The sequence below is a fragment of the Rattus norvegicus genome, chromosome 3, assembly GCF_036323735.1.
Source record: "Rattus norvegicus strain BN/NHsdMcwi chromosome 3, GRCr8, whole genome shotgun sequence".
Taxonomy (NCBI): Eukaryota; Metazoa; Chordata; class Mammalia; order Rodentia; family Muridae; genus Rattus; species Rattus norvegicus.
This window is the reverse complement of record NC_086021.1, coordinates 80686679-80708327: the sequence shown is the minus strand read 5'-3', so window position 1 is coordinate 80708327 and position 21649 is coordinate 80686679. Positions and strand designations below refer to the sequence as shown.

Below are 21649 nucleotides of genomic sequence, written 5' to 3'. Positions count from 1 at the left end.
CGGCTGTGGAAGATAGTTTGTCTCAGTATCCAGCCTGGTTTCTTACCATGTGCGGACATCTGTCTGGTTATTTCCAGGCGTCAACACCAGCATTTCCTCTGTGTGTCTGCTTTCAATGTGCTGCTGCTGCTGCTTTGCTTTGTATCTCAGTGGTGGAGAACCATTACTGCCTATGTTTTCCTCTTGGCTTTGGTTGCTTAGGAACTCAGAACCCAGCGTCTGCCTGTCTACCTGTAGAATGTAGACTGGGCCTTCTAGATGCTGCCTGTTGTTTGCTCACTCAGTTATGCTCCATTACAAGGGTAGTGTTTATCACTAAAAAGACTTAGTTAACAAAAAAACCCCCCCCCCCAAAAAAAAACAAAAACAAAAACCCACAAAACAAACCAGAAAACCCCAGAATGACGAGATCTAGACATTTTAGAATCATTTTTAGATTTCACCTGGACTGATGTTCTTCAAATTGTGTTTACTTTTGAGCTATCCAGATAAGGATTTTAAAAATCAATTCCTCACTCTCAAGAATATCCTTTCCCTTTTATGAGTAAGGCTTCCTTCAAGCAGATGCATGACTCTGGTATTATCTGACAAAAACCATTCTCCAAGCCCCAACTTTCCATCACTGTAACAGAAACTTAGTACACGTATTCATGTATTGAAACGGGTTTCGTTCACAGATGCCCCCCATGCCTCGCTACTAGGCATGAAACCATGTTATCCACGTGCTTTCTGAAGTTTCACACCTTCAGCTTCTCTCTCACAGACAGAACTGTGCCATGGTCAATGTCACTGCAGCAGACTTCGACCCATGACTCAAAGGGAAAGAAGCAAATGATTTTCTAGCATTGGCTGACTGAAGTTATTGAAAAATCAATCCAAGAGCAGAAATAATTGTTGTGTATTTTCATTCAGATAAGTGATGTTAATAAATTATGATGCTTTCCAATATAGCATCCCCTATATGAATACATGTAAAAGATATATACGTATCTATCCATCATCTACCTTATCTATCCATCCATCATTTATCCATATAAACTTGTCCGACTCTGTTTCTTTGAGGAGAAATTAAAGTCACAACGAAGACCTTTTTCAAAGAGAATGGGAAAAAGATACAGGGCTGACGAACCTCTTGCAGAGAATGAAGGGCTCACAGAACAACTCTGCTGGATGCTCCTTTTATTTTCACTATGCCTTCAGTTGAGGCTGGAGGATTCAGTCTTCAGCAGGATGGGAAACTGGACCCCTATTTTTCATAGAATCATTCTTTACTTTGGTGTCTTCTGTGGTTTGGCCTGAGCCGTCTTATCAGCTGGGCCAATAGGATCATTAATGGAAAACAGTGTTGTGCACCGGTAGCTCTTTACTCCTTGATCAATAGTTATTTACTTCTGAGGGGTCACAGCTTGGTTAATATAGCTGAATAATTTTATTGATAGATAACATAACAATGAAAAATAAAGTTTAAAATGGAAGACGAATGAACACAGCACTTTCTCCAGGCATGAATATTATTATTTGAAAACCATAAGAGCTGCTGGATTGTTGAAAGGGCAGACAACAAAAGCATTGAATAATTGTTCCAGGACTATAATCAGACTTCCATTATTGACCTCTGTTAATATTCTACTGTAACTGTCTGCTAAATTGGTTCCTTGGGGCTTGAAATATACAGTGATGTTATGAGTTCCTATCGTAAATTGCCACACAGTAAAGTAGCAAGTCTCTGAAATAGTGTTGGCCCTAGTTTGATCAATACTCAATTCAAAGCAGTGCAATGGGCTACTGTTTCCATAGAAACATTGATGTCACAGAGGTTGAACAGCGGCTGTTACAACAAATCATTTCCTTTGAGCAGTTGTAATTGACTATATGTACAGTTCGCTGTCACTGGAGACCATTTACATCAAGCAAGTAACAGAACCACATTAGTTATTCCAGGAGTAAGAGGGTTAGCTCTTCCCTTTGTGACCTTACAAATACCTAGGAGGATGTCGCCATAGAAACCGGCAGAATAACTGATGAACATGGGGGTCCAACGCTACCTGGATGCAGTAGCCTTCTTTTGGGAGCTGAAAGGTAAAAGTTCCCCATTGCTACGTTAACACAGGCACCTGCTACCCACAGTAACGGCTTGACTTCTCTCTCGAATAACATCAGGACGCAGACATTTTAATTCCATTTGCACTTCATTTCCTGCCCTTGCCTTTGCATTTCCGTGGGCATCTGGCTGCGAAGGCTGCGCACGGGCGCATTTGGTAAACGCTCGACTGCTCTCTAGCTTGGCCCTGCAGAAGCGCTCGTGTCTGCAACAGAGATTTCAAGAGAGGAACCTTTGACAAAGCCTTACATGGTTTACCTTTAGCGAAACAGTCCCCAGGCTTTAAGGACATGAAAGAAAGCAGAAATAAAATAAAAACTTCGCTTACCTTTACTGCGTTTCATGGGCTACACTGGGCACCCGAACTGAGTTTCTCCATCTAGGATTCCCAGGGTTATGCTACCACCCAATCATGGTTTTCCTCGGAGGTCCATAAGACAGTGGGACGTTTCAGAATATTCCGTATACACCTGGGAAATGGAGAAGTGTTTGTGTCCTTGGACACTGGTGCGTTATCAAATTTCACATCAAACCACAGACTATAGGCTAGTGGGAGTATTGCCAGACTAGTACAGAGTAAATGCGCCCAGACAGAACATTTAGATTCCTACAAATCTTGTGCTTAAAAATAGCAGTGAAATAGGACTGAGAAGATGGAATGGCGGAACACTGTGTTTGTAATTATGACGGGGATTGAGGGAGGCAACTGGATGTGTCAGGATCTAAACAAGCAGTTGCAGCCGCAATCCTAGAGATCAGTCTTTAGAAGCGCATACATTCCTTGATTCATGGTGATTGCAGGTATGATTAACAACAGTGGCATCTTGGCATCTCTGGGAGAGAGAAAAAAAAATATGGTCATCCTCGAAAGGAGCCAAGCTCAAAACCCTTCCTGGAGCTTTCGATTGCCAAGGGTTTTCCAGCACAGACTCATGATGATCAGCCTATAGATTTTTAACTAGTCTGCCCAATTCCCCTGGGTGAATCCTCAAAGGTAATAAAATTGAATTGCAATCAGTATTCTTTGATAGTAGTCTGCCTCCGACTGTTACTCACCTTGAACTAGAGAACAACCATTTATAAGATAGTTTAGAGACACAAATCCTGTAAATTACTCTGTTTGGCCTTAAAAGAATGTTTGACTTGAAGCATAGAAATGGCTGTAAATCCTGCAGGAATAATTTATAAGGCAATACAGCGAGCTGTGATTTTTTTTTCTGGCTAAAATGGGTAAAGAAAGAAGGTTTGAAATGAAAAGACTGTTTCCTACCCCTACCCCCTGGCTGAGGTCAATGAACTCTTCCAGGGCTGACACACAGGAAATTTAGTCATGGTACCTGGATGTCCTGAGAGAGAAAGGAAACAGCTGCTCTCTGTACATATGCCCTCTCCTGAAGCAACTCCTTTCTCAGAGCTCATTCCTCTGACAGCATGGCTAGGCCATGGAGGAGCCATGACTGAGTACCAAGAAGGATTTGTCTATCAAGAGTCAGTCGACAAGCAACCTCTCAGAAAGACATCCTAGGAAGAACATCTGTATTTGTGTGTGTGTGTGTGTGTGTGTGTGTGTGTGTGTGTGTGTGTGTGTGTAGGGGGGTATATAAAAGTCACTGTGCACTAGCTAATCATTTCCAATCACATAGAGAAACATTTGTATTAGTCTTGATTTATGAAAAGACTCATTCATTAGCACACAATATTAGAGTGACTCACTTTAACTCTATTAGCAAGTTCAGAGATGAGTAAATAGAAAAATAGTATAACGAAATAGAATAGGAGGAGGGGGGATCAGAAGGCACTGGCGGTAACGTTGGGATCTTTGCTTGGAGTTTCATGTCCGTGCTTGAGTTGGTTCATTTACAATGGGTTATCTCCTCTCACTTTCCTATGATTCATGTAAAATGGGGTTATCTCCTCTCACCTTCCTCTGATTCAGCTAGGCTGCTTTGCAAATAGTTAAGGGGTACTAATATTTCAAGGGTATCTTGCCACCTAAAATTATAGATTTATTATCCCATTCAATTTATATCGGATCCAGGAGAAGACAAGGAAGCACCCATAGCTGCCATCGCTCCTATTTATCCACTTTTTGTATCTCGATAATATTAAGTTATAGAAAGGAAATGGGTTATCTCAAGAATGCTTCCTTGGTAGTTTCTTCATGAACATTTTAGGTTTCTTTTTTTTCTTTTTTTTTTCTTTTGATTTGTGAAACTCAAAAGAAAAACAAATTTATCTAAAACACTGCCAGATAAATTTGCTGCTAGGGACCCGTATCTGAAGATCCTTCATTTGAAGCCGCTCAGCTAACTCTAACGAGGCAATACCTGCGCCGCATTGTTATCGCGACCACGGGAAGTAGAGCTGCTGAGATTCTGTTAAGCGGAGCGTCTGAGCCTTAGCAAGCATCTCCACGGTGGCTGTGGACCTTTTCTGTTATCCTGAACATCAGTTTGTCTTTGGTGCGGCTGCGAAAGATAGGATCTCTACAGAGCTCATATTTCTTTGTTGACTGAATCGTTGAACGCTTTTTTTCTTTTTTGACAGTTTTCCTCTCTGTTGGAAGCAGAGTTTATTTGAATAAAACCGGGTGCAGGTGGTGCAAGAGCACCATCGACAGTGTGCTTGGACAGATGTTGGCACCGGTTACTCTTAGGCACAGTTGCAAGCTCTTGAGGAGGTCAAGGGTCTAACCTGTGGCTTTCCGATAGTGATGGTGATGAATGTAGTTAAAAGACTAGTCAATGGTTGCTTACGTTTTCTTTTTTTTTTTTAACTTTTTATTGGTTATTTTATTTATTTACATTTCAAACATTATCCCCCTTCCCAGTTTCCCCTCCACAAACCCCCATCCCCCTTACTTCCCCATCTGCCTCTATAAAGTCTCTCCCCAACCCGCCCACCCACTCCTGCCTCAGTGGCCTAGCGTTCCCCTATCCTGGGTCGTCAAGCCTCCACAGGATCAAGGGGCTCCTCTCCCACTAATGCCAGATAAGGCCATCCTCTGCTACATAACCAGCTGGAGCCATGGGTACTCCTTGTGTACTCCTTGGTTAATGGTTTAGTCCCTGGGAGCATTGCGGGGACGGGGTGGTCTGGTTGGTTGATATTGTTCTTTCCATGAGGTTGCAAACTCCTTCAGCTCCTACAGTCCCCGCCCTAACTTTCCTGTTGGGATTCCAGCGTTCAGTCCAGTGATGGACTGTGTACATCCACATCTGTATTGGTCTGGCTCTATCAGAGCCTCTCGGGACAGTTATACTGAACTCCTGTCAGCAAGCACTTCTTGACATCAGCAATAATGTCTGGGTTTGGTGACTGCAAATGGGATGGATCCCTAGGTGGGGCAGTCTCTGGATGGCCTTTCTTTAGTCTCTGTTCCACTCTTCATCCCTGCATTTCCTTTTGACAGGAGGAATTCTGGGTTAATATTTTTGAGGTCCGTGGGTGGCCCCATCCCTCAACTGGGGGCCATGCCTATCCACTGACTATGATTTCTAAAGGTTCTCTCTTCCCTTTGTTAGGTATTTTGGCTAAAGTCCTCCCTGTTGGGTCTTGGGAACCTCTTGGGTTCTGGGAATTTCTAGTGGCTACCACCAGTTCCCCCTCCCCTACCGCTACACAGCTACTTTCAAATTACTGACCTTCCGCACTTCTCCCCCATCTCCTCCCATATCTGAACTTTCCCCCTGCCCCCTCCTCTTTCCCTTCCAGATTCCTCTACCCCTCTACTTCCCAAAAATTATTCTCTTTCCCTGACTGAGCAGTACTGTAGCAGCCACACTTCGGTGTGATCTTCTTTCTTCTTGGGTATATCATATGGTCTGTGAGTTGTATCGTGGGTATTCCAAGGTTCTTTTTTGGCTAATATCCATTAAAACATATGTGTTCTTTTGGTAACATTTTTACTGTGTTACCTCACTCAGTATAATACTTTCAAGTTCTATCCATTTGCCTATGAATTTCATGAAGTCATTGTTTTTAATAGCTAAGTTGTACTCCATTGGGTTAAGGTACCATGTTTTCTGTATCCATTCCTCAGTTAAGGGTTCTTTCCAGCTTCTGGCTATTATAATTAAGACTGCTGTGAGGATAGTGGAGCTTGTGTCCTTGTTATATGTTGGAGTGTCTTTTGGGTACATATCTGGGTCATCAGGTAGAACTATTTCCAATTTTCTGAGGAACCTCCAGACTGATTTCCAGAGTGGTTTTACCAGCTTGCAATGCCACCAGCAATGGAGGAGTGTTCCTCTTTCTCCACATCCTCGCAGCATCTGCTGTCACTTGAGTTTTTGATCTTAGCCATTGTGACTAGTGTGAGTGGAATATCAGGGTTGTTTTGATTTGCATTTCCCTGATGACTAAGGATGTTGAATATTTAAGTGCTTTTTGGCTATTCAGTATTACTTAGATGAGAATTCTTTGTTTAGCTCTGTACCTCATTTTTAAATAGGGTTATTTGACTCTCTAGAGTCTAACTTCTTGATTTCTTTGTATATATTGGATATTAGCCTTCTATTAGATGTAAGGTTGGTGAAGATCTTTTCCCAATTTGTAGATTGACATTTTGTCCTATTGACAGTATTCTTTGCCTTACAGAAGCTTTTCAAATTTCTGAGGTCCCATTTGTCATTTCTTGATCTTAGAGCATAAGCTATTGGTGTTCTGTTTAAGAAATTTCTCCTGTGCCAATGTGTTTGAGGTTCTTTCCTACTTTCTCTTCTATTAGATTCACTATATCTGGCTTCATGTGTAGGTCCTTGATCCACTTGAACTTAATTAAGCTTTGTACAAGGAGATAAGAATGGGTCAATTTGCAATCTTCTACATGCTGACCACCAGTTGAACCAGCACCATTTGTTAAAAATGCTGTGTTTTTTCCACTGGATGGTTTTGGCTCCTTTGTCAAAGATCAAGTGATCATAGGTGTGTGGGCTCATTTCTGAGTCTTCAGTTCTATTTCACTGATCTACCTGCCTGTCTCTGTACCAATACCATACAGTTTTTATCACTATTGATTGCTCTGTAGTATAGCTTGAGGTCAGGGATGGTGATTCTCCCAGAAATTCTTTTATTGTTGAGAATGGTTTTTGATATCTTGGTTTTTTTGTTATTTCAGATGAATTTGAGAATTGCTCTTTCTATCTCTGTGAAGAATTGAGTTGGAATTTTGATGGGGGTTGCATTGAATGTGTAGATTGCTTTAGGTAAGATGGTCATTTTTACTACGTTAATCCTTCTGGTCCATGAGCATGGGAGATCTTTCCATCTTCTGAGGCCTCCCTCAATTTCTTTCTTCAGAGACTTGAAGTTCTTGTCATACAGATCTTTCACTTGCTTGCTTAGCATCACACCAAGATATTTCATATTATTTGATTATTATGAAGGATGTCATTTCCCTTATTTCTCAGCCTGTTTATCCTTTGAGTAGAGGAAGAGTACTGATTTGTTTGAGTTGATTTTGTATCTAGCCACTTTGCTGAAGTTGTTTATCAGCTGTAGGAGTTCTCTCTTGAATTTTCTGGGTCACTTAGGTATACTATCATATCATCTGCAAATAGTAATATCTTGACTTCCTTCCTTCCAATTTGTATCCCTTTGATCTTGTTTTGTTGTCTAATTGCTCTGGCTAGAACTTCAAGTACTATATTGAATAGGGAGAGCAGGCAGCCTTGTCTAGTCCCTAATTTTAGTGGGATTGCTTCTCTCCATTTAGTTTGATGTTGGCTATTGGCTTGCTGTATATTGCTTTTATGGACCTTGAATTCCTATTCTTTCCAATACTTTTTGCGTGAAGAGGTGTTGTATTTTGTCAAAGGCTTTTTCAGCATCTAATGAGATGGTGGTTTTTTTCTTTGAGTTTGTTTATATAGTGGATTATGCTGACATATTTCCATATATTAAAACATCCCCACACCCCTGGGATGAAGCCTACTTGATCATGGTGAATGATTGTTCTGATGTGTTCTTGAATTTAGTGTGCAAGAATTTTATTGAGTATTTTTGCATCAATATTCATGAGGAAAATTGGTTTAAAGTTCTCCTTTGTTGGGTCTTTGTGTGGCTTAGGCATTAGTGTAATTGTGGCTTCATAGAATGTATTAGGTAGTGTTCCTTCTGTTTCTATTTTATGAAATATTTTGAGAAGTATTGGTTTTAGGTCTTCTTTGAAGGTCTGCACTAAACCTGTCTGGTTCTGGGCTTTTTTTGGCTGGGAGAATTTTAATGACTGCTTCTATTTCCTTAGGGGTTATGGGACTGTTTAGACGGTTTATCTGATCCTGATTTAACTTTAGTACTTGATATCTGACTAGAAAATCATCCATTTCATCTAGATTTTCCAGTTTTGTTGAGTGTAGATTTTGGTAATGGGATCTGATAATTTTTTATTTTTTTTTTCAGTTTCTGTTGTTATTGTCTCCATTTTCATTTTTGATTTTTGTTAGTTTGGATACTGTCTCTGTGCCCTCTGGTTAGTCTGGCTAAGGGTTTATCTATCTTGTTGATTTTCTCAAAGAATCAGCTCTTTGTTTTGTTGATTCTTTGTATAGTTCTCTTTGTTTCAACCCTGAGTTTGATTATTTTCTGCCATCTACTCCTCTTGGGTGTATTTGCTTCTTTTTGTTCTAGAGCTTTCAGATGTGCTGTCAAGGTTCTAGTGTATTTTCTCTCCGATTTCTTTATGGAAGCACTCAGAGCTATGAGTTTTCCTCTTAACACTCATTGTGTCCCAAAAGTTTGGTATGTTGTGCCTTCATTTTCATTAAATTCTAAAAAGTCTTTAATTTCTTTCTTTCTTGACCAATTTATCATTGAGTAGAGCATTGTTCAGCTTCCATGTATATGTGGGCTTCCTGTTGTTTTTGTTTTTGTTGAAGACCAGCTTTAGTCTGTGGTAATCTGATAGGATGCATGGGATTATTTCAGTCTTCTTGTATCTGTTGAGGCTTGTTTTGTGTCCAATTATATGGTCAACTTTGGAGAAGGTACCATAAGGTGCTGAGAAGAAGTTTGTTTTTGGATGAAATATTCTGTAGATACCTGTTAAGTCCATTTGGTTCATAACTTTTGTTAGTTTTACTGTCTCTGTTTAGTTTCTGTTTCCATGATCTGTCCATTGGTGAGATTAGATTGTTAAAGTCTCCTACTATTATTGTGTGAGGTGCAATGTGTGCTTTGAGCGTCAGTAATGCTTCTTTTACATATGTGGGTTTCCTTGCATTTGGGGCACAGATGTTCAGAATTGAGAGCTTTCCTTGGTGCATTTTTCCTTTGATGAGTATCTAGTGTCCTTTCCTCATCTCTTTTAATAACTTTTGGTTGAAAGTCTATTTTATTGGCTACTAGAATTGCTACTCCAGCTTGTTTCTTGGGACCATTTGCCTGAGAATTTTTTTTTCTAGCCTTTTACTTTGAGCCTTTAACTTTTACTTTTACCAATGTCTGTCTTTGTCATTGAGATGTATTTCCTGTATGCAGCAAAATGCTGGGTCCTATTTTCAGATCCAGTCTGCTAGTTTGTCTTTTTATTGGGTAATTGAGCCCATTCAAGTTGAGAGATATTAAGGACCAATGATTGTTGCTTGCAGTTATTTTTGTTGTTAGAAGTGGAATGATGTTTGTATAGTTCTCTTCTTTCGGGTTTATTGTGAGAAGATTAGTTTCTTGCTTTTTCTTGGGTGTAGTTTCCCTCGTTGTGTTGGAGTTTTCCTTCTATTATCCTCTGTAGGGTTGGATTGATTCACATATATTGTTTAAACTTGGTTTTGTCATGGAAAATAGTCATGCTGTGTGTTGGGAAAGATGTTATCGGGCTCCCTCTGGGTATTGTAGGAATGAGTGAAGAGCCAGCACCTCAGGTCTGTTCTGGATGCAGGTTTAAACTGGAAGGAACCCATGACTGGGTGGAGGTCCCTGTGTACCTGGATCCCAGGGGTCCCAGTTACTCCGGGTGATTTGTCAGATGTTGTGGCATTTATTACCTGTGACCCTGGGTATGGCAGACCACCTGGCGGTCGAGCTTCCACTGGGTCTTATAGGAGTAGGTATAGAACCAGCACCATAAGTCTGCTCCAGGTGCATGTTCATAATTTAAATTCTTTATGTCAATGTCTATGGTTCCTTGGGACTAGCTTTAGCTAGTGAATCCCATACGTCCTGATGACTTGCCTCTTCTTGGCAAATCCTGATTGTCTCCATGGCAGCTGACGCTTGCCTTGTCTCTTGTGTTTGCCCAGAAATAAATAAGGCTGGGCTCCAGTGTTCCCAGTAACTGACCCCTCTGCCTTCTGCCGTTCCTAACCTTCTTTCTCTTTATTGTGCCTCTGAAACTGCAGCCCTTTTCCTTCCTCTTTCCCTGTTCATTTTTGAATGGGTTTTGGTTCTTTGAGACAGGGTCTCATTCTGTAGTCCAGGCTGGCATAGAGCATGTGATCCTCCTGCCTCTACCTACCAAATACTAGGATTGAAGGTGTCTATCAATCCTGGCCTCATGCTTACTACTCCCTCCCCCTCTTTTTGGTCTTTTTATATCTCAAGGGTCAAAACCAGGGCCTTGTACAGGCAAGTGGTATAATACTGTACCACTGAGCTATACCTTCAGGGTTCCATTCCTGTTCTTATGCTTTCATGCCTGAATTTATTGAATCACTATTCAAAAGTGTCAAGATCTGAAAACTACATAGGTGTCTATCAACAGATCAATAGGTAAAGAAAATGTGGTATTGATGCACAGTGAAATTAAAAAATGAAGGAAATCCAGACATTTATTTTAAAAAAAAACTTGTTAAAAATATATATGGATTGGAAGACATCATGTCAAAGGAACTAATTCTGTCCACAGAGAGAACCACACAGCAGAATGTTATTTACAACTAGATTCTAGAAATCCGACTCAGAGAAACTAGGACAAAGTGGGAAGAAGTGACTGGGCAGGTCAACACCTAAAGACACAAAGGTTCCACAGTGGAAATCAGCTCAAGAGATCTATTTGACAAAGACTGATGACAGCTTGTAACAGTGTGTCATGTACCAAAAAATTGCTAAACAAATGCTAGAGAGTGAGAGCTGTTGACACCAGATACCTCAGAAGGTAGCTTCAGGGCAGGAACCACAGGCATTAAAGAGCACCTTTCCAGACATCCCTGGCAACACCACCTCTCTACTGGAGGATGCTTCAGCTCTCCCCAGGTTCCAGTGCCTTATATAGATTGTGGACATTGAGCCTTCTTCCTGTGACATCACCAGGTCTTCATTGTTTTCTTCAGGAAGACAGTTGATTTCCTGGTCAAAGAATTATGAGCTTGATAAAAGCATTGGATTCCAGGGTCCAGGTTTCCAGTTACCTTTGTTTCATTTGAAAATTCACCAGGGTAGATGTCAGATCTTCAGGAGAGAGACTATGACTGTGCTATCCTCCTCCTCTTTGGGTAGTTGATCCTATAAAACTCAGCTGCCAGAGACTTACCCTAGAGAGTCAGGTAGGCAGTTCCTAGACAAGGGTGTATTTCCAAGTCAAAACACAGATTTCCAGGGCCTTGTCTGTATCAGAACAAGCTAAACATATAAATAATATCATTTGCTTGCCTAATACCATTGCTGCACAAAGCATCTATAAACTGAGTACGTGTCTTAAGTCATTCTATATAGTAGTGCTAACAGACAATATTGTTTAAAATGTATTAAGTTAGCAGACATATTAAACTATGTACTAACTATACTAAAACTATGTACAACTTTGGACAGGTTCCCTGAAGTCACAGTTACATTTGATTTGTGACCTTTTGCCATCACCTCAGGTGACATAATGCCCAGGGAGCCATGTTAAAGGGAAAGGTTAATTATCTGATAGGAAGCTGAATTTAGAATTTTGACAAACTAGTTAATCAAAGGTAATCTCAGGCTTGCAGGGTGGCAGAGGGCATGGGATAGTGATGTATGTAAGGGCTTTTAATCACTCTTGCTTCCATTGTTGTCTGCATACTTACAATGCAGATTCCCAAATGATGAAGATGCACCTGCTTGAGACAGGAAGCAAGTTTTCGCAAATTGAGATTTATCATATCCAGTTCTGTTTTGTGCATGGATTCTATCGAAGTGAAGCTCGTAATCATGATTGTATAGCAATCCATCCTTCGTGAAACTAACTGGAATTGAAGAATGACCTGACAATTTGATTTAAGTATAAACATTATTTTGCAGCCCAGCCGTAAGAATGAGATGTTCTTTTCTCCCTCCAGACCTGTAGGCAGCGTCTTTCTGGAAGTAGCTTGATAATCTTCCTAGAAATGAACCTTCTCAGGCCCTACGTCATCTTTGCGACCTTGTGATAAGACAAGAAGAAACAGTAAAGGAAATGCACCATCTCAGCTGCATCAAATTTCAGATCAGGATACTTGAGGTCATAAAAAGAAGGATGTTACAAGAAGAGGGGCAGAAGGGAATCCCTCCCATCCCTGAACTTTAATACACTAGCCCAGAGCTAGTTCTAGGGTGTTTTCTAATTCAATATGAGCTTAGGCGTGAGGCCTATCTTTTAGGTTTTATCATATATATGTGTGTGTTTATTATGTATATGTATAATATATAATAAATAACTTCTTTGTGATAAGCACTATTTTAATATTTTGTATGTGTTGATTCAATCCTCACAACCGTGTTGCACTGTAGGTGCACAGAGAGTTTAAGTCAACTGCTTGCAGTTTAGTGGGGATAAGGGTTGGGGACTAGTTCTCAAATTCCAAAGTCTGACTTCAGAACTGAAGCAACTCCTAGGAATCATTTTGACTCTGGGAAAGTTGATTAACCTTTAAGTCCAATTCCTTTGTTTTTAAAGGGCCATAACAGCACTTCCTGCCTCCCTAGCTCTGAGAAGTGCTCAGAGATTAATGGCAGTACGTGGCCATTCCAGCCTTGTGGGTCTCCCCTTTATGCAACGAGCTCCCTTTGAAGTCAATAAAAGGCTCGTGTGTGTGTGTGTGTGTGTGTGTGTGTGTGTGTGTGTGTGTGTGTGTGTGTGAAGGGAAGCAGAGTTCGTGGTCAGGGAGGAGATGTGTAGATACTGAGGAAACAGGTATAAATCACTTTTATTTTCTTGGAAAATGATCTATATAAGCATCAAGTAGCACAAACTTTGGAATTTTGTACTTGAAGATAACATTCTTCCAAATGTGAGTTTCTCCTTTGGAAGTCACAAGCCGTGTAAAGTTCCCCGAGGGAGCAATTTTATGTTTCTGGTGCTTGCTCCCTCAGGTATCCCAAAAGGTCTCTGTGCAAAACCAGGCTGTGTCCATCTTTGTTTTAATGGATTCATTTTCTTCCCATTTCCACTTATTGTTTTACTTGTCCTTGGCACTTAGTATACTTAGTATTGACTCAGACAGTGGAACCTGAGAAAATTAGATTTTGTTTAATTATTCCTTGTTTGCGTACATTTCTAATGAGGAAGGCCTTACCTGGAAAGGTTAAACAGTTTTTGGGTGGATTGGGTTGGGCAAGGGATTTTGACAAGAACATTTCAAAAATATAAAAGAAAGAGAATAGACGGAATCAAGACTGGAGGCTAGAGTCTGGGAAATGTTTATTGACCAGGAAGATTGCAAAAGCCTAGAGATTGCTTTTCAGAGGCATGGTTGTCTGTGGAGACCGGTTTAAGTTAGACAAAATTTTACTAGTGTGTAGGGGGAGGTGGAGAGAAAAGGTAGGTAGTCCTCCTTTGGGGGACCTGTCAGATTTTCTAACTGAAGCATGGAGTAGCAAGGACGAGTTCACCACCAGTCAAGGAGCACACCGGAGCACTTTCTACGGTGGGTCTGGTAGACATGGTCTGTATCACAGGAAATTGCCCCTGCTAAAGCTGCTGGCTCAAGTAAGTGTTCATAGGCGGTATACTGTCTCCAAGGGGTGCACAGAAGGCCTGTTTTTCTGGTGTTAAACTACCCAGTGTGTCAATCCAGACATGAGCCGAATTGGACTGGCTTTCTGACTGCCGTTGTATTTACGAGACAGAGGAATACAAGAATCTCTGTAGAAGGCTATGCCCAACTCCCATGGATCCAAACTTAATACTCAAGAATATTTTATTGCTGGAACCCATTATTTCTGGAATAAATTAATTTGGTCCTTTTGTTTCCTTGTTTTTTCCTCAGGAGGACAACGAACACAGTGGTCTCAAGTTGGAATGACCATGGAGATGAACGATTTTCAATTTCATTTTCTGACCAGTCAATTAGTAAATCCACTTTCTTCATACCTGTCCTACTAAAGCCATCATACCAAAATTATACTCAGTCTTTAAAGAATAACTTAAGAGTCACTGTGCCTAAGGAATAGAGGCAGGGTTAATATCAGAAATATTAATCAAGAACAGTATGTATTCTTTTTTAAGAAATAATTTAAAAAGTGAGTTTTGTGAGGCAGAAAATCACTTGATAAAAATCAGTGTTTATTTTCAACACAAATCTCTGAATATGAGGGTGTCAGGTGCATCACAAATACCTCGTAGTTAGGTACAAGTGCCATGTTTGTCAAAGTGTGAGATTAAAAACTGAACAGTCAGAGTTCTCATGGTTTTTTTTTTGAAACCTGAAAAATTGTACGGTTCATTTGAAATAATAATATTATAACTCAGAAAAGAAGGTTAAAGGTCACGAGAACAATGCTGTGAGAGATACAAACACAACCCCTGAAGACCCACTAACTGGAGCACCATGATATTGGCCATAAAAACTAGAGGCAAATTAATGGATTATAAATGAAATCTGAAAGTAGTCATCACAATATTGGACGTCATGCAGCCAAAGTAGAAGGATGGCTTGTTCAAATAAAAGGCAGCAGGAAGCTAACATCCGGGGAGAAAGGTGAGATCCTTGGTTCTCATCTCATATCAGATAAAGGTTTCTGTGAGAGAGCAGAAGCAGGAAGCACCAGAAGAAAACACAAGCACAGTCACAACCACACCCATTAAGTCTGTCTGATGGAGATAAGGGGCATCCGGTTCTGGAAACAGGGACCCATGGCCCCAGCATCTTCCTCCATTCCTTGTCCTCTCTCCCTGTTGTGTGTCAATCCAAACCTCTCCTATGGATCAGTTTCTTCTTGAGCTGCAGCTCGAGGGTTACCTTCATTTTCAGTCTCTCCACCAGAGAAGCACTGGGCTTCAAGCAACCTCATCTCAAGACAGAAAGGATCTAGAAAGCACTAGACCCATATGCTAGGTCACATGCTACCCTGACCCCGCCAGGCCTCAGGCCTTGTTCCTGCAGATTCCATTCTGTGCCTCGTCCTATACCTATGCTAAGCACAGGTGTCTGTCACAGCCTGGCCACAGCTTCCTGAATCGTGCCTTAAAAGGAGCACTTTTCAGGGAAGTGAGCTGTTCTATGCAGGCACAGATTGGATTCCAAGGCTTTGAGCCTCTGCCCTAAGTTTAATTTAACTTTTAGAACACTCCTTCTTTGCAAATAACAAGGAACTGGACTACACTAGAGCCTAAATAGTCTATATAATTTTTAAATGATCTTAGAGATTTTGGGGTACAGTGAAACTTTTATCTACTCATGCAAATGGATACCCCTCTACCTCAGCCTCAAAGCACTGTCAGCTGACTGACAGTGAACACTCTGAAGTCCTTTATTTTACTTAAAGTAACATTTACATAACATTTTGGAAAACACAAAGGCAAAAAGAATGTTCAGTTTTTAATTTAGTCTCCCAGATGCCTATTAGAATCTTGAACTTAATGAACACTGACCACTTACTATCTGCCTGGGTGTGATTACTTTCTCCTTCCCAGTAATAAATAATAAGTAACCTATTCTCTTGGCAGCTGCACTCCCTAGAAGACAAACTGTGAGAGTTGCAGGTTTAAGAAAGACCTGCTTCTAGCTGCAGAGAGGAGAGAGGCCCACAGCCTTCTTAGTTTGGGGTCTTTACAAACCCGAGAGTCAATGAGTCCCAAGGGAATCTACGAATCCAGTCTTGAAATGAGCACCTACTGCAGAGAGTGGGGAACTGAAGTGAAGCCAGTGAACGAGTCAGAAAGGAAAGGAACACACATGCTTGCTCCTCTGTCCTGTAGGGATCATCATGGCCACCGAGGATGTTTGGTCCTTTCTCCTGTGGTCATAGTCTGTTAAACAGATAAAAATCTATGTGTGGGAGCATTCTAGAGCTGTCTCAATAGCCACAAAGTGACCTTCCAACCCAGATGGCAGTCCTGCGTAAAGACTAAATTAAGGCTAGTAGTCAGGAATTCTGGGAAGTCTAAAAGCAGCTTGAGGGAAAGGTATTTCTCATGCTTCGTCTCTGCATTTATATATGTTCTGAAAGTACCTGCAAGGGGATGTATTTTATCTAGCTGTGGAAATAGCAAGTGTTCTCTCTCTCTCTCCCCGCCATATGTGTGTGCATGTGTGTGTCTGTGTGTGCATGAAGGATATTCATGATGGAACCCTGCTTTTATGGACATGGTGAAGATCTGAGGAGTCTGTTAACTTTGGTTAAGCCCGTGCCTCGCTGAAGCTCTCAAGCTAGCTTTGCATGAACCACTATAGCAAGGCTGTTTTTGGTCCTCTCCCTCTGACTTTGGAAACAGGACCTGCTCCAGGCCAGAGATGTCGGTGTATATAGTTAACTGTTATGGATCTTACAATAAAAATTTGTTGAAGGTCATTAAACACTCATCTCTCTATGTTTATTACTTTAGTCTTTTATTTGTTGGTAGACATGGATCGTTTGATGTCAATTACCACCACACTTGGCATTTTATGCGGTAAAGGTCCTTATGGTTCTTGATGGGTAAATAAACAAGGCAGTGCAAAGCCTCAGTGGCAGGGGTCTGTGGGTTTCCATCGGCTTAGGAGCCTGCAGCAAGGGAACAGAGGCCTCTGCAGCTGTGTCTCCTGGGTGTCGCTGGGCACAGGGCTTCATGGCCCTGACCTCTCCTTTCTTCATCAGCTGCATTCCTGCAAATGCTTCAGTGACCTTGGCGGTGCTGGGGGGAGAGTCCGGACAGCTCGCTTTGATCGATCTATCTATCTATCTATCTATCTATCTATCTATCTATCTATCTATCTTTCTTTCTTCCTTCCTTCCTTCCTTCCTGTCTGCCTTCCTTTCTTTCTCTCTCTCTTTCTTTCTCTCTCTCTTTCTTTCTTTCTTTCTTTCTTTCTTTCTTTCTTTCTTTCTTTCTTTCTTTCTTCCTGTCTTTCTTTCTTTCCTTTCTTTCTTTCTTTCTTTCTTTCTTTCTTTCTAAAACTGTCTCTAATGAATGTTACTTCTTCAGCACTAACCTCGGAGAGAAATGTATCCTCTTCTTCAGGCTAGCCATCGTTTCTCATTTAAGGATTATGGTAGGGTATTTTATTTTGACAAGTCATTTAATTCAGGCTGAGCCTTTTTGTATCAAACCCTCAGCATCTCACTACACACACGATTAGACGTTTTCTCGTCACCATGGTAAGGAAACCTAAAACAATATGCACGTTACTCCCTTGGGACGTATGCCTTAAGTCTGTGTTAAATGTTCTGCCGTCATGATATGACAGCTTTCTGACCACTCTGTAGGCTAATGCAGTGCCCAGTGTACAGATAGAAGACTGAGGTAATTATCTGCTCAAAGTCATACAACTCCTTAGAAGCAGAAGTGGATTCTAAGTCAAATTGATCAAACTTCCCGGATATACCCTTGGTTACTTTTCTGAATAGCTTGAGTGTTCTGATTTCCATGCTCCATGCATCAATTGCTCAGGAAAAAAATACCACAACAGATATAAGATGCAGGGAGTTTTCAAACGGCATCAAAACATGCTCACCACGGACCACACTCTGTCCTTGACTCAGTGTGATATGGGATATTACAGAACTGTAGTCCATCGCGAGGTCGTCATGAAAGAGTCGGTATCCTTGCCTTGTTCACATTGAAGAGTCTTGATCAGAGACATTTTGGTTTTTAAAAAGTTGAGAGATAGACCTCAGCAAACAACGCGTGATAAAGAGACGCTGATTCTCCCAATGCTTTGGAGCCGGAAAGGGAGAGGGTTAGGTCACTTCGGCATGCCAACAGAGGCGAGTGTAATGAGCTGAGCATGGGAGAGTGAGATTGCCCACATTACGGTGATCGTTTGTTTCCTCCCATTTGTTATGTTCGCAACCCCATTTGACAGTGTTGTATATTCTTTGGATACCCAGTCATGTAGTGGTCATCATGCAGTAAGAGTCATTAGGACTTGCTTCAGAAGGAAAGGTCCAGAAACCAGTTGTACACACTCATCAGTAGATTCATTAACTACTTCCAGCTAAATGGACGGGAATCCATGTTCTCACACAATTAGACAATTCTGAATCGCACATACTAGTCAAATCATACATATCTTTAAGAGAGAAAAATGATTGCGATCACAGAAACTCTTACAAAAGCTTAGGACCCAAGATGTTGGGGCTTCACTCAGCAATGCTCCAATGCACAGTCAGTGACTTCCTGCTTGATTTAACTGCAGCTTTCAAAGCAGTGGGTGATCCAGTCCCTCTTATCTTCAAGCCCGGGATATCTCCCCTTCAGACAATGCTTTCTCTGTGTCCTCGTTACCCTCCTCTGCAGCACTCGTGGAACGTAGAGAAGATTGGATTCAGAGTTAGAGGGTGCCGAGCGACAGTCTAACACGCCATTTACACACGTTCGGCATATTTATTAGAACTGGCCATTTCGTGAAAACATTTTGCCTCTAACATTAAGTATAAAATGTTATTTGTCAACAGTTGACGAATTAATCATCGTATTTAAATTCCCTTTGTGCATTTAGGCATATTAACACGTCTAATGCATTTCGATTTGAAGTATAAATCTTTTGGTGCAATATTCAATTACTCAACACAATTCAACCTTTTCTATCTACATACAAAGCTCATATCACTATTAAACAATTCTTTGCTTTTCTAAAATACTAAATGAAGACATAATGTAACATTTACCAGACAGGCTCCTACACACACACACACACACACACACACACACACACACACACACTCATACACACACACTCACACACACGCACTCACACACACACTCACACACACACAGACACATACACACATATACACACACACACACACTATTCTGTGACTAAAGTCGAAGCTTTTATAATATCAGCTATAATAATATATGGGGGATATAAAATATTTTTTCAACTAGGTGAACCAATGAATTTTATTGGGGTTACTTGCAGAAACATGGGCAAAGGGCTTCTCACAGGAGTAGAAACTCAGATAGCCACAACACCAAAGCCCACCCTAGCACAGGCGACAGACAGCTCACAAAGCTGGGCACCTGGAGCACACTGCACATCCTGCCGGCCACTCGACAGGTGAGGGCCCTTTCCAAGTGACTCAGTTTGTCTAAGCCTCTTCTAAGTAGCTGGGATGGATTCTGTTCCTTCCAGACAGCTGGTCTAGTCCTGTAAAATAATTTCAATACCAAAACCAAAGGATTATCTACAGTATCAATGACTGTGTATTGAGACATATCTTTGCAGGGTCATTGAAAATGCTCTACTGGTAAAATGCTTGCTATGCCAGCATGAGGACCTGGATTTGGTCCCCAGCCTAAAAACCCAATTGTGTGTGTGTGTGTGTGTGTGTGTGTGTGTGTGTGTGTGTGTGTTTATTGTGTGTATATGTGTTGTGTGTGTGTTTATTGTGTGTGTTGTGTGTGTGTTTATTGTGTGTGTGTGTTGTGTGTGTGTGTGTTTGTATAGTGCCCATGCAGGCCAGAAGGGGGCATCAGGTTCCCTGGAGATGAAGGTATGGGTTGTGAGCCACTTGGTGTGGGTGTTTCAGGAAGCACTCTTCTTAACTGTGGAACTACTTCTCTAGCTCCAGGTTAACATCTTTTTTTTTTCCTTCTAATTTTATTTACTATACATCCTGACTGCTGTTCCCCTGCTCCCTTCTCCCAGTTCCTCCCTATGTGCCATCCACTCCTCCTTATCTTCTCTCAAGACATTAACGTCTCCCCTGAAGAGATTCTGCACATTTAATAACAGAACTCACACATTGGTACACTTCCATTTCTTATAACCGTTTGTCGTGTGGCGGACAGACCATGTAGAAGAAAAATTTCAACACAGAAAGCAAAAGCTAAATGCATTCTGTAGAGATGAACTATTTAAGTCAGATAACAGACTTGTATCTTTTCTTGTGGGAGGTGCTATTTCTGTCTCATTTTCCCACTGCTTCCCATGTGCCTGTTTAGCTCTACTGCAGCGACAACAGCAACCAATAGGTATAATAGCACACCTACCATGCTGGACACATTATAACGTTTATTGCTGCCTTTGTTCCCCACAGACTCTAATGCCACTGCCATTTACACATGAGGAAACTGAAGCTTGGACACTATCTGTTTATTAAGTAATAGATTCTGTAAGTAAGACTAACTAAGCACATGTTGTTCCCACTGTGAGAAGTGACAAAACCTGAATAAATTTCGAGCATCGGTAATTCGAAGTCGAAAGCGCACAAGTAAGTTAGCTGAGAAAGAAAACCAGAATTTGAAGTATCACTACTTGTGGGGTTGTTTTTTCACCACCACCTCAAATCCAGAAATAGGCAGTGTGGTGTAAGGAGGACCCCAGCAGAGACACTCTGCATCTGGATATAAACCAGAGAGAACTCTGAGCACACAGGGACTGTGTGGGGTGATCACCCACTTCTCTTTTTTAAAATACCTTTTCTCTACTCCCTTGAACCGTACTCCTTCAGTAAATATGTGGTTGAAGGTTAGGCACGAAAGCCAAATGTTCAGAGCGGTAAACTTTCCTCTAATGTACAGAGCTGTGGTCCTAGACTTCGTCTGTAAGGGAAATTCCTTGTCCGTAGACAACTAAAGCCCTGCCTGTTTGGCTGGAGGACAGAGTTATGTCGTGAGGAACACTCAGGGCAGGAGCTGACAGAACGCCCATATAGGAAAGCCACTTTGGAAGGGAACAGCTATAGAATATTTATACCCTTCAGGGCTCTCTTTGGGCTGTGCATGCATGGGTCACACCTCAATTCTCTTTGGGCTGTGCATACATGGGTCACATCTCAATCGGCATGTAGGATACTGGGAGAGTGAAGCACATAGTCTAAAGCCCAACTCAGTCACCAGGTGGTGCATACATGGGATGGATCAAAATATTATCCAAAAGGCTCCATAAGCTAAGAGACACCAAAACTTGTGAAAGAAAAAATTTAGTTAATAAAAGATCCACATAGACTGAAGGATCAAAGTAGAACTTTCGGCTTGAACTAAACCAGGTTGACTTGCTTGGTAAATAAGAATACCAATTTCTAGCATAAAATTAACAGAGCTTAATAGTTGAATAATACAAATGTTGGGGGGGCATTTAATCTTTTTGACATTCACAGAATCACTGGGGTGGGGGTGGCAGGGGGAAGCCTCAACTGACTTGTAAAATAATAATTTGACTGAAATGTATTTTAGAATTACAAAATACAGTGACCAGTGACAGAATTAAAAACTGTGGGTGGGGAAGACTATCAAAATGAAGA

At 41.2% G+C, this 21649-nt stretch overlaps 1 long non-coding RNA gene across 1 annotated transcript; it reads left to right on the top strand.

The window, feature by feature from the left end:
- Window positions 1-1828: 1828 nt before the first annotated feature.
- On the top strand, window positions 1829-14403 carry LOC134486385 (uncharacterized). The gene is made up of 2 exons (XR_010065231.1): window positions 1829-2079; window positions 14248-14403. It is a non-coding gene; the product is annotated as an uncharacterized LOC134486385 (long non-coding RNA).
- Window positions 14404-21649: the final 7246 nt, after the last annotated feature.